The sequence below is a fragment of the Hirundo rustica genome, chromosome 20 (genome assembly GCF_015227805.2).
Source record: "Hirundo rustica isolate bHirRus1 chromosome 20, bHirRus1.pri.v3, whole genome shotgun sequence".
Taxonomy (NCBI): domain Eukaryota; kingdom Metazoa; phylum Chordata; class Aves; order Passeriformes; family Hirundinidae; genus Hirundo; species Hirundo rustica.
The window spans coordinates 7161061-7173604 of NC_053469.1; positions in this window are offsets into that span (position 1 = coordinate 7161061).

Here is a 12544-nt window from a genome sequence, read left to right on the forward strand (position 1 = left end):
GCTTTGAGCCAGTCTCAAGTTTGAGCACGGAGGTTTCCCCATCTGGGAAGCCCAGAGAATGATCAGATTTGCTGGTTTTTCACTGCCCTTTTTGCTCCTCAGCACACAAACTGCCACTGGATTGCAGACACTGCAACTCACTCTGGATTCACACTTCGTGGCAGCAATAACCCCCAAACTTCTGAAATGCCAAGAATCTCATCCAGAGCAAACCTGTGCCTGAGGTGGATGTGTCCTGCTGGCTCCCAGGCCAGGTAGTATCCCATGCTGAAATTTAACATTTTATTCTTCAGCTGGTGAAATGCACTGCTGAACCTTCCCTTTATTCATAGGAACATTCAGCCTTGCTCCAGGCCCAAACATCCAATAGCTTGACCCAAATACCTTCTTCTTCTTCTCCTACCCTTGTGCTGAAGCATTCCAGGGTTTCACATGGAAACATGGATGCTTAGAACTGTCCCACAAGTCCTCAGCTGTAAAGACCCTTTAGACAGCAGTACACACCTCCAGTCCCACTAATGAACCCAAAAAACCCTGATTCATTCTCCCATTTCAGTTGCACCCCGCAATGCAGCGTGGGGAGCAATTCAGCATTGCCTGCTGATGGGGTGGAAGGAAAGAAGAGGGAATGAACGGCACAACAGCATCATCAGTTCTGTGCTGGTGTGTGACTGGGTGTGAAGAGGATGGAAAGTCATTTTCCTGACTTGCCAGCAAGAACGTCTGCAGCCACTGCATTCAGCTGCCCTTCATCAGAGCAGAATATTTCATCTTTCGGTACCACGGACAACATGCCTGATCTCAAATAGAAACTGTCCTTCCTTTTACACATCCCTCATAATAATCTGATTTATCCCAGACAGCTTTTTCCATAGGATGTATCTCATGCTGACTCTCACATTCTCTTTTGAAGGCAAAAAAGCATATTGCACCTGTTATGAAATATTCCTTTGATCTAAGGGAAATCATGAGCAATTTGTGTGTGACATTTACTAACTAATGTGCTGAGGGAATATTACTCCTAGAAAAAACAGTCTTTTTCTGGTAGTTTCAATATCCTGAATAATGCTATGCCAGTAGTGATTCATCTGGAAAAGGTAACTATTTCAGCATGATGAGCAATATTAATAACAACACATAATACACAGTGCTTCTCAAGCAGACAGATCCTAAAGCCCACTGCAAACCTTTTCTGTAAAGACCATTCAGTCAGTCATTGAATTGCAGGCACCTGTGAGTAAAGAGGAACTCCATTTCTGTGCCATTCCATATAGCAAAAGTGGAAAGGAAAACGGAATTCATGTGGAAATACTAACAGAAGAAGGAGAAATGAATAAAACAAATGTCCCAAGATGAAATCTGACATTTAGTAAATGCTCCCAGAACTTTAAAAAAGGTGCACTGGCTTATTAATTGTCCAAAGTGTTCAGTGAGGACTGCAGGAAATACAAACATGGCATAAACTTTAATTATCACTTCCTTATGAGTTGCATACATTGCCCAGTGACATTGTTACTGCCATCCAAGACTTCTCAGCATCCCTAGAAACTACGCTCTAATACCAAAACACCCAATAAAAAAAAAAAATCTGCTGCAATTTGAAAAACACATGAATGTATTAATGCATTGTGCAAGAGATAAAAATACAGTCACAATCCTTGCCTACAGGAATGACCTAAAGCTTTGATTCAGCAAAGTGCTTAATCAAGCACTTAACATTCAGACAAGCACCAATGGCACTTCCTTTGGGGCTTGGCTCCACATCGGAGAAATCCTTCCCCCCCTTACCTCCCCCCAGACTTTGCTCCTGTGCTCCCATGCTTGTAATCCTCCTGAATCCAGCAGAGGATTTTTAACTAATTGGCTGATCCACCCAGAGGTGGATTCAGCTCGTTTTGGAATGAGGTGGTGCAGACAGCTGAATTCACGTGAGGATGGTGGCACCTGCACAGGAATCCCACATTCACACAGCATCCAGAGTCCTCCCTCCTTTCCAGAGGTCAGTGTTACCCCCTGGGCTTTATAGCCATGGCCAACACCACATACTGCCAGGCTTTCTGAGGGGATACACCCCAAACCAGAGATTTTTTGTTTCTTTTTTAAGGTTGCAGGAGAATGTGATGCCCCTGCTTTGTGCACCGTGGTAAGGCACAAGCTTAGGTGAGTGTCAGCTTCTAGTTCAGCACTCGGGGGAGGTGAGGCTGAGGGAGATGGGTTTGTTCAGCCTCAAGAGGAAATGGCTGAGAGAGGCTTTCATCTGTGTCTGCAGGGACCAGGCTCTGCTCCATGGGGCCCAGCAACTGGCCAAGAGGAACGGGCAGGAACTGATGCTCTGCAAGTTCCACCCGAACAGGAGGCAGAATTTCTTCCCTGTGCAGTGCCTAAACCCTGGACAGATCCCAGGAGGGTGTGGAGTGTCCCTCACTGTAGGTATTGCAGCCTCACCTGGACACACTCCCGTGCCAGGTGCTCTGGGACGGCCCTGCTGGAGCAGGAGGGTTGGATCAGATGATCCCACTGTGGTCCCTTCCATCCTGAGCCATCCTGTGATTGTGAGGCACAGTCTGTGCTCTGGGGCAATAGCAATGTCTGTCTTTCCCATGTTGGCTTTTAGAAAATACATAAAAATTCCAGTCCCTGGGTTGCTCAGTGCAGTTATGGCACCTTTGAAGATCCGCGCTCAGCTGGGACTCCAGCTGCCAACACAAGCTGATCCCCAGTGACAGCCCCAGACATTCCATACAACATTCTGTCCAGCCAACCCAAAGCCAACTATTTTTTAGGCACAGACTATTTTCCAAAGACTATTCGCCTGGTTTTGCACCTCACCTTCTAAGCTCACTCTAAAATCTTGTTTGGTTTTTGCTAAAAGGAGCCCTGAGTTTATTTTCCCATTCCTTTCCTCTGCTCACTTTGCAGTGTTCCATCCTGTTTCCCTCTCATGGGCTCCTGCACCCTCTGAGGAGTTGTTAAAGCTGAATGCGTTGTAGTTCTACTTTTGTATGCTAATTGATGCACTTTTTAATTTTATTTTTGCATATTATTTGAGTTTGTTTCATTGTAAATTAGATTCTAAGGAGCCTTCTAAACAATTGTTGCTTGCCAGCAGATCTCAGACAAGCACAAGCTCCTTCAGAGGAAATGTTGATGAAATTCAGTCTGCCTTTTGAATCACTGATGCAAAAATCCCACCTTTAAGAACGAAGAAGGGAGGGGAGAGCCTCCATTAATATAAATATCTAATTTCCACTGACATTTACAGGGGTTATGATAGCTTCATGAAAGCAAGATATAACCCAAAGGATTATCCTTAAAATATCTCTACAAGCCCACCTGATGTTTTCTAGTGCTCCAACACTTATAAAAGGCAGTTCTCTTAATACCAAAAATTAACTCAGGGAAATAGGGAAATGATTCAAAAAGATTTGTTTTCAAAGTTATTTCCTCAGACTGGTTCATAAAAGAAAGGCTAAAATCCACAAGATTTTAATTGTCCTGTTCACTCTGGTATCTAAAAGTGTCCCTGCCAGCATTCATTTCTCCAAATATACATGGAAGAAATTCTGTCCTGTGAGAGTGGTGAGGGCCTGGCACAGTTTGTCAAGAAAATTGTGGCTGCCCCATCCCCAGCAGCATCCAAGGCAGGTTGGATGGGCTTGGAGCAACCTGGAATAGCGAAAGGTGTGGGCAGGGTTTTGGAACAAAATTATTTTTAAGGCTTCTTCCAACTCAAACCATTCCAGAATTCTACAACTCTAGTTATTTCAAAGAAATTGTTAAAAAATAAAAAAGGAAACAAACAAACAAACAAACAAACCTCAATACAGGATTGGTTGAAATGAAAATTTTATGGTTTTTTAATTGTAACCTCAAAAAAATTAAAATTAGCTGTTTTGTCATTCCTATGGAACAAGCTTGGATTGGAGCCCATCCTGCCAGAGCAGGCTGTGTGCCAGGCTGAAATGCAAAGCCAGTCTTAGCTAGACTAAAGCTGGTGCCTAGGCACAGCTCACCTCTGCTAAAACTCCTCAGAATCCCGATGCACACACACCTGATATGTGATGAACTCCCAGCTGGCAGTGAGCCCCTCCTGGATGACGGGTTAATTTAATCTAAATTAGGGAATGAGGGAGAAAATTGCTCAGAAGGCTACACAAAGCAGCAAGATTCCCAACTTAGCTTTCCTTTAAGACTCTCAACAATATTAAACATGTTAAAGGATGGAACTTCCCTCAAAACATGTCCTTCAGCTCCTTAATGGATCCTGAGCGCTCTGCAGGGAGCAGGGGAAGGCTCCAGCCAAGGGGGCTGCCTTCCAGCAGACCTAGCAAGGGCACTGATTTACTCTGACAAGCACTAACATAAAAACAGGGAAAGAGCAAACTTTGTGATTCACAGTTATTCCCTTCCCTTCTCCCCTGCACCTTCCTCTCGCCTTGCGGTATTCAAGCTCTCACACAATGGGGATGGGAAAATTCTCAGCGCTTGTCCTTACCCTTAGTTTTCCACTTAATTTTAAAGTTCAGTAGAAATCAAAGTCAGTGGAGCTTGAAGGAGACGAGATTAAACTAGAAAATATTTTGAGATCCAAGAAACAAGGGCTTGTCTGGGTACCAAAGTGTTTCATCAGCTTCCCATGCCAAGCTCTCCATGAAAGCAGCTGAACTGTACCCCTTGCTTTATTCCAGCTTAACATCTACTACAGAGGCCGAGGTTTTGGCTCCCAATAAGACAAATGTTTAGAGAGAAACTCTTAAAATACTCTCTGTATGTACTAGGCACAGTAAATTAAAGAAAAGAACAATTGGCTGAGCAATTATTGAACTCTGTGCCTGAGAGCTGCCTTTCCAATACACCAGAAGCCTGGCTTGCTTCTCTGCAGTGTCCTGGGAACTCTGAGCCTGGGAACAGCTCTGGGGACAGGTCAGGGTGGGCTTTGGTGTGGGTGGGAAGAACCCAGGTCCTGGTGGTGCTGTTTGCCAGGGGAGCAAGGCTTTGCTTGCGAGAGCCTGTTGGCAGCCAGCTCAGTCCTGTAAATCTGACTCAAGTCTTTCCCTCCCTGTGCTATTTTCAGGTCTTGTTCCCTCTCAGAGGGAAGAGCAACTTGAACCATTTCCAGCCCCTCTATCATTAAGAGATAGCTGGATTTTCCTCAGCTGCTTTTCCTTGATCTCCTTTTTCCTTTACTCCATTTGTAAAACCGTCATGGCTGGACAGATTCGGGGTTGCAGCATCCCAAAACTGGCTGCAAAGGACAAAATAGTGACTGAAGATCTCATACACTGCAAGACCATGTTTTCCTCTGTAAAAATATTAGATTACCAGAGTAAAAACGCTCTCTGGGATTCAGCAGTCGCACTGACTAGAGCTGAGCACAGAAAAAGGAATGACAAAGCAAACAAGAGTGGAAACTCTTCCAGAGCTGTGCTTACTAACAAAATTTCCTTCCCCTCGGAGGCAAAAGTTCCAACAGATGATTTTCTTCGCTCTCCACCTCCAAGATCAATAGGCAGGTTTTAACTAGGTCACAGATGAGATACCCAAAAAAGAAAACTGCTTTCTAAGGAATATTTTCCTCTCAGCAAATAATTGGCAATTTCTTTGCCAAAGAGCCTATAGAGACAAGAAGCAGCACTGCAGGTAGATCAGTCATTCTGACTGCAGAAGAAATGGAAGACCAGCTCAGGTGCTCACCTTTTAATTACACTTTTCCCTAAATCCATTAGGGGCAAATCCCAAATAATTCTTTTCATCCAGCTGAACTTCAAATCAGACACACTTCCTCAAGAGAATTAGATGTTCCTGTAGAAATAGAACCAGAACCTTCTGTCACAGAGAAAGGGAGATGCAATTGTGGAGAGACACAAGAGTTTCTCCCTCTCAATGTGTTATTTTCAGTGCTGGTTTTCCCTGCACTTGTTCATGTCCAAACCTTCTATTTAATAAACACTTCCTCTGCTGCCACAACATCCATGTTTTTTTTTAATATGTTCAATATATCATGAGTCCAATTTTCTCTATGGATGCTACAAATACCCAATTTACGCCATTATTGTCCTGCCCTGTGTTAATTCTCAAATATTTCCAGACCAAACTACTGAAGCTGCAGATCCAGGTCCCACTGCAAGCTTCTCATTGAAATGAAGTGATGGATAGGACGAAGCCACCTTAAAAAAGCCTTTTTGTTTTTGCTCTACCACAGGTGATAAGACCAAACACGGTGACCCAGGTTCTGAACAGCAGAGAGGAACCCTGAATCCTCAATGCCACCTCTGTCCTCCAGCCATGCTGGGGTGTAGGATCCTCCCATCAGGATGGGGCAGTAAGGAGAAGGCCTTCCATGAGTTTTTAATGATGCATTTCTGTCTCCAGTCATGAATAAATCAGATCAATGACACCAGCATGTTTTATTGGGCCTCCTGTGCAATGAATTGGGAGTGAGACAGGCAGGGAGATGGAGCCGACATGCAGATGAGATTTGTAAGTGAGGACATATTGATTATTTCCATCTCAGTTCAAGCAGTAATTCCCCACAACGCCTCTTCCCCTGTTTCAGCTCATTATTTATGCCATAAAAACACTATCTCAATGATAATAACAGGCTTCATTTACAAGGCAGAGCATAAAGCATTGATGCTTAAGATTTCAGGAAGTGAGTTAAAGGAAGTGAGAGAGATTTAACAAGTCCAGGAGATGCACAAAACTGCTGAGGCTGATCTTGTGGCTTTTTATGCCCTCCGAAAGGAAGATTGAGAGCAGGTGTTAGATTACCAGTTTTTTATTAATAACTCCAAGCTTGTATGAGGGCTGATTGATGGCCCAGTCAGCACTTTCCCAGCAAATAAAACTCTCCTCACTTTGTGCCATCAGTAGACTCTTCCTTCTCAAAGAGAAAACATCAGGGCTCCTCCTGACCTCTTAAAGGAGATTCCCCAAGAGAATCTTCCCTGGAAAAGATCCCATGTGATCCCTGCGGCACAAACAGGATTTATGGCTGTGATTTAGTCACAGTGAGGTTTTTTTCTTCATTACAACCACCACCAATACAACCAGAAAGACTTATCCTGCAACAGCTTCACCCTCCAGACCTCCTGAGGAAATTGCTCCACCAGAATGGGTCCAGGATAACCCCCAGGCTGCAACCTGCATGAGGGAACATCACTCCAGACATCCACAAATGAAGGATAAAACACCCCACGATTTAGGAGATCTTTCTTCTAATTGTTTTGCCACACCTGTCCTTTGCAGCTGTGTGAAAATAACATCATCAACCTCAGCCTGCTTCGCGAATAGCCAAAGGGCAGCTGGGGTTAATATTCTGTAGGAAAAGCCTCATGCCTTGAGTTCTCTCCCTTAATTGCCAGGAAATGGACCTTGAGCATTAAAGCAGGGCTGGAACTTGTGTGTTTCAATCCAGGGAGTTCCCACGTGGGCACTGAGAGCCGGGTACCCAGCCAGGCAGGCAGCCCAAAGCGCTGCTTCAAGCTGTAGTTTAGGCTGCACACGTGTCTGGTGAGTGGAGACAAAAGGAACAGCAAAAAAATCCCTCTTAAGGCAGCGAGGAATTGTTGACTAAAGCAAGATGTGTTAAAGCACAGCGGTGGAGTTAAGGTGTCCTAAACCCCGCTCAGCCAGTGCCCCCTCCGCGGCCGGGCAGAGCGTTTGATGGGCGCTGCGGTGCAGCACAGGAGTCCTGGTGCTCTGCAGAGCGTGCTTGGGGTCTGCTTCCCTGGCTGCTGCCTCGCTCATGAGCCTCTAAGTGCTTAATGAACCCCGGTAAGAGGAGCAGGGCTGAAATATTTATAGCTACAGCACTGAGCTGAGTGCACATGAGCGATTAGAGCAAGACTAGATAACGTTATTTGCACAGTTACTGCCCAAGTCCTCACGTACTCCAAGACAAAGCAGCATCAGCATTTTACAGGACGGCAGGTGCATGTATTCAAATTCTCATTGGATTTATGTTCCTGGCAGGACTTTAGGAATTCTTCTTCCGAAGTACATCAAGGGATGCCCTTTTAACCCAGCTGTTGATAATTAGGAGAGCTAAGAGGGTCCCCAGCAGCTCTAGGAGCTCTAACTTGTCCTTGCACCATGACTTCAGGACAAAGATACTCTTCAGACCTTCTTGAAACTTAACTAGTTTCAAGTAAAGTTTCAACCCAGTAGTCCCAGTACATCCAGGAAAGTGCAGCAGGGGAGGAAGAATTTTCTTAAAAATATTTAGAGCAACGTGGGAGAAAAGTATCCCCTCACAGAAACTGCTGATTTGCTCAGGGCAAACTCTGACAGCACAGTCCAGGCATTGCTGAAGGGAAAGGGACGGCTTTGTCATTTCTCAGGCATGAATGACAACCCTTGTAATGAAGTAAAGATAAAAGCTGTTCCAGAACTAGTCTAGGAACCAGAGATGAGTCCAATCTCAAGTATTCAAGAGGCAAATCTCACATTTCCCCAGAGTCAGGGGAACGGGTAAGAAATACATTATTGATGAAGCCAGGCAGGAACCGCAGCAGGTTATAAATGCAGGTGGTCTTATTTAAAACCTTCCTGAAGATAAGGGACATGAGCAAGGAAACAGAGAAATTCTAGATTTTATTGTGCCCCTGCTAGTCACCTGGGGGCACAACCTGGCCTCTTCTGAGTCCACAAAGTTAATAGGAAACAAAAGCTCACGGCATCTTTGCCCTTCCCTGGTCTCTAAAACATCTCAGGTCAGCGAGGCTCCTCAGGACATGTCACTAGCCACACCGCTGGGCAGGACACTGTAATTATTCAGCCTCTGTGAATTTTTAAATATGAAACCTGTGTGCATGTTATTACAGCACATCAGCTGGAAACCTGCCATCCCCAAAGGCCAAGCACAGCTCTGAGCTAAATTACGAGAGTTAGAGCAACGAAAGGAACACCTCCCTGCCAGCTCCTTCCCTTATTGCAGGCTTATGCAAATGGACCCAATACAGCCAGAACTGACCGCAGACACAGACTAAATCCATCTAATAATAGCAAGGAAGGAGGAGGAGGTGAGGGAAGGTTCTGGACTAGGGAGGTGTGCAGTTAGAGAGAAACATCTGTGGTACAGTGTGCCCTGAGAATCTTCTCTCTGACCACGCCAAGCTTTTCTAGTTCATTAAATCTAACCTGAAACATGTTTAACTTTTGTGAATGCTACTGCAATCAGTGGTGAGGGGAAAACGCCTCTGGAGAGAGACAGCAGAAATGATAAATATTTTACAGCTCTACCCAAAGATATTCCCTTCTCCAGGAGAGGAGAGGAGACTCTTGAAAGGGAAAGAGAAGAAAGAATGGGGGAAATGGGGCCATAACAAAATGAATCTTGACCCTCCTGAGCCATCACTCTCCTCTAGACCCTCCTGCTTCTGCCTTGGTGCCCCAACTCTCTGCTCACCCACAGATGGAGGAGCAGAGCCTGCTCTGAAATCTCCCATGCCTCCTGCTCCTGCAGAAAACTGGAGAATGAAAGAGGTCACTCAAAAAGGCTCCCAAGGACTTGGTGATTTTGATGTGGTTTGTGACATCTTTTCTGCCTTTCAGTGGCTGCCAAGGTGCAGCCCCTGCAGTGACTACCAGAGTCTGATTAGGCTACATTTAATTGCTTCCCAAGGACACCAAGGGCTCGGGATGGGTGGGTTTGGGTGCTGCAGTTTACAGTTCATTGTGATTAATACACACCTGCTAAATGCAGGAGTAACACAAGGACAAGCCAGGGGTCTTTTTTGGCTTCCTCTGTCCCATAATGTAAACTTTGTGTACTGCTCTAAGGAACAAACTTCTGTTACTCTTTTCACCTTTTTAAACACTTGGCGTAGCAACAACTTCTGCTTTCCCCCACTTCTCTCTCCCCTTCTGAAAACAAAACTGTGAGCCATTCTTATACGAGAGCTACAGAAATTAAATTGCTGGGTTTTCCTCTGGCCTGAGATCTCAGCTAAAGCACTGAATTAAAGCTAAATACCCCTTCTGCAAAGCAGGTCGCTAAACCACAGCGCTCTTCAATTCTTACAGGGACTCCACGGAGTGACAGTTACCACAATATTTGTCATCTGCTTTGTTGTTACCCACTGGCACATCCAGCCTTAATTAGACAGGTACAAGTCAGCGCATTAACTGCAACACTGCTTCTTTTATTTTGGTTCTCTCCTGCCTGCAACCACAGCCCAACACTGCAAACCTGCGCGTGCAGATTTCTGCTGCAGCATTCCCGCTGGAGCCAGGCAATTTGGGTTTAATTAACCTGTGTGGAGTCATTGTCATCTCCACACCATCTAGAGCGAGGGACAGAGGTCACTCAGCACTGGGCTTTGCTCTCCAAGCAGCAGATGATGAACCCCTTCATCCCTGTGGAATATTTGGTTTGCACAATGCTTTAGAAGTGCATCAGGAGTATTTGTGGCAGCAGTCCCCCACACACAGCACTCTGAGTGGACACACCAATAAAAATAAATATCCTGTGCACACAGGCTGCTTGTCCACAGAAAGACACGGGGTTTTCAAAGACCTTAAAAAGTCCCAGTCCTACTCACACACAAGTCTCTAAGGCATCTCTGGGGTTAACAACCCTCCAAGAGGTTCGGGCTCATATTCAGCAACTCAGAATATTTTGGTAGATGACAGTAAAATTTTACTCCCTTGATGCTTGCCAGTTTCTCTTTTTCACTTTAAATTCTCCTATCTGTAAATGCTGCCCAGCTCTTATCACCCCAGAAAAGAAAGGCTCCTATCTGCTGCCTGCTGGGCTCTGCTCACCTCCACTCCCAGAGTCCAGCAAACTTCTCTCCACCTCATTTCTATGCAGTGGTGTCAAAGGGGCTCCTGCTCAGAATGACAAACCCGTCCACAAATCACTTGGGAATCTTCCCCACTCAATTTGCTCCGGCTCTGCCTGGCAAACAAGAGACAGGAGGCACATATACATTACTACTGATTAGTCCGTGTCACCAGTATCAGCAGCCAGGCACACGGGCTGACCGGAACTTTAAATATTGATAACCAAACTCATCCATCATAGGCCTGGGAGAGTGACAGTTTCAGTGCATAGCAGCAAAGGCTTTCCACAATAATCAAATACTCAATAATTCATGAAAATATATCCCTCCCAAATCAAATTGGAAGCTATTTTGTGTAATATATTATTTAAAATTCAATATCATAATGCACACAACTCCTGCTCCTACCACAGAGGACCGTTTCAAAATGTGATTATGTGCGGACTCTATTTAAAAGTGACAATTTTGCTTTTCATTTGTTTAACAGCTTAAACGGAAGAGCTCAACTGGAACTAAGTCATCTGACAATGAAACCAAAGCCGACATAAGCAACTTTGCAAACTTCATGACAGCTAAAAAGGCTGAATCTTCCTCACTGGTAACAGAGATGAGATCCCCACTCTGATGCTCATCTTTACAATTTTTTCAATGTTTAGTGAAAGGAAATATTCTGAAAAACTGCCTGACAAATGTTTTCAGTTCTGCTGGTCTGTCACCTTGGACAGGGCAAAAAGCAAGAAAAATAATAATAATAAAAAAATCTTCTTGCACTCCAGGTAACAGAAAACAACTTTGGCTGTGCATCTGTTTGCTTCCGTTGGAAAACCCGTTTCTGTAAGGGAAGGCTGCTCGGTGCAAAGTGCCAAGAGAAGGGGGGTTTTGCCCTTGTAAACTGAATGCACTGGAGCATAAAATGCAATCAAGATTTGTGACAAAATCCATGGCAAGCAGACATCACTGGTGGTGTGGCAGGGCAGGGGTGAGGTGGCATCGTGTGATGGAGGGGACCAAGCTTGTGACGTGGGCACAGAGGGAAGGCTGGCAGCCTGGGCTGCTGCCTCCAGTGCACAGAGCAGCCCTGAAGGATTAAACTGCTTTGGGAAGAGGAAAACCCCAGCCTGTTTAAGGACCGCTCACAAGGTGAGTCCACAGGAGTTGGGTGCCAGCTGCTCAGGCAGGTCAAACGCCGGTCTGTCCTCATGTGTCTGCTGCAGGTTAAATCTCTGTCTGCTTCCCTCCAACAGTGGGGTTCAACGAGAGCAAAATTTAAAGGAACAAACACTCAACTCTAATTTATTCCTTAAAGGCAAAAGATGAATGAATTTCCTCTTCCCTTCTGTTGCTCTGTAATGACCACTCCCCACTCCTTTGGACACTTTGGATATTTGATGTTCTTTTGCCTGTTTTATTCCTTTTGCTCTGTACTCCCAAATCAGAACAAAGCCAAGTGTGAGCCCAAACACTGCTCCTCCTTTCCACTGCAATGGGGGAGCTGAGCAGGGCTGTGCCTCCCCTGGGTGACAAAACAAAAGCAAACTTGGGAACATCCTCTCACTGCTGCTTGGGAAAGAGGGGTTCAAGTTCTGGGACAAAGCTGGTGACCATTAGAAGCAACTGCTCCAGCTGGAAAGATTTCATTCAGGCTCTGCTCCTATCCCTCGATTTCTCAGAAATTTGTAAGTTAATCTATGTCAGCTGAAGGCACTGCTCAGTGTCAACCAAACCATGTCCTAGGACCAGTCCTGCCCAGAACTGCA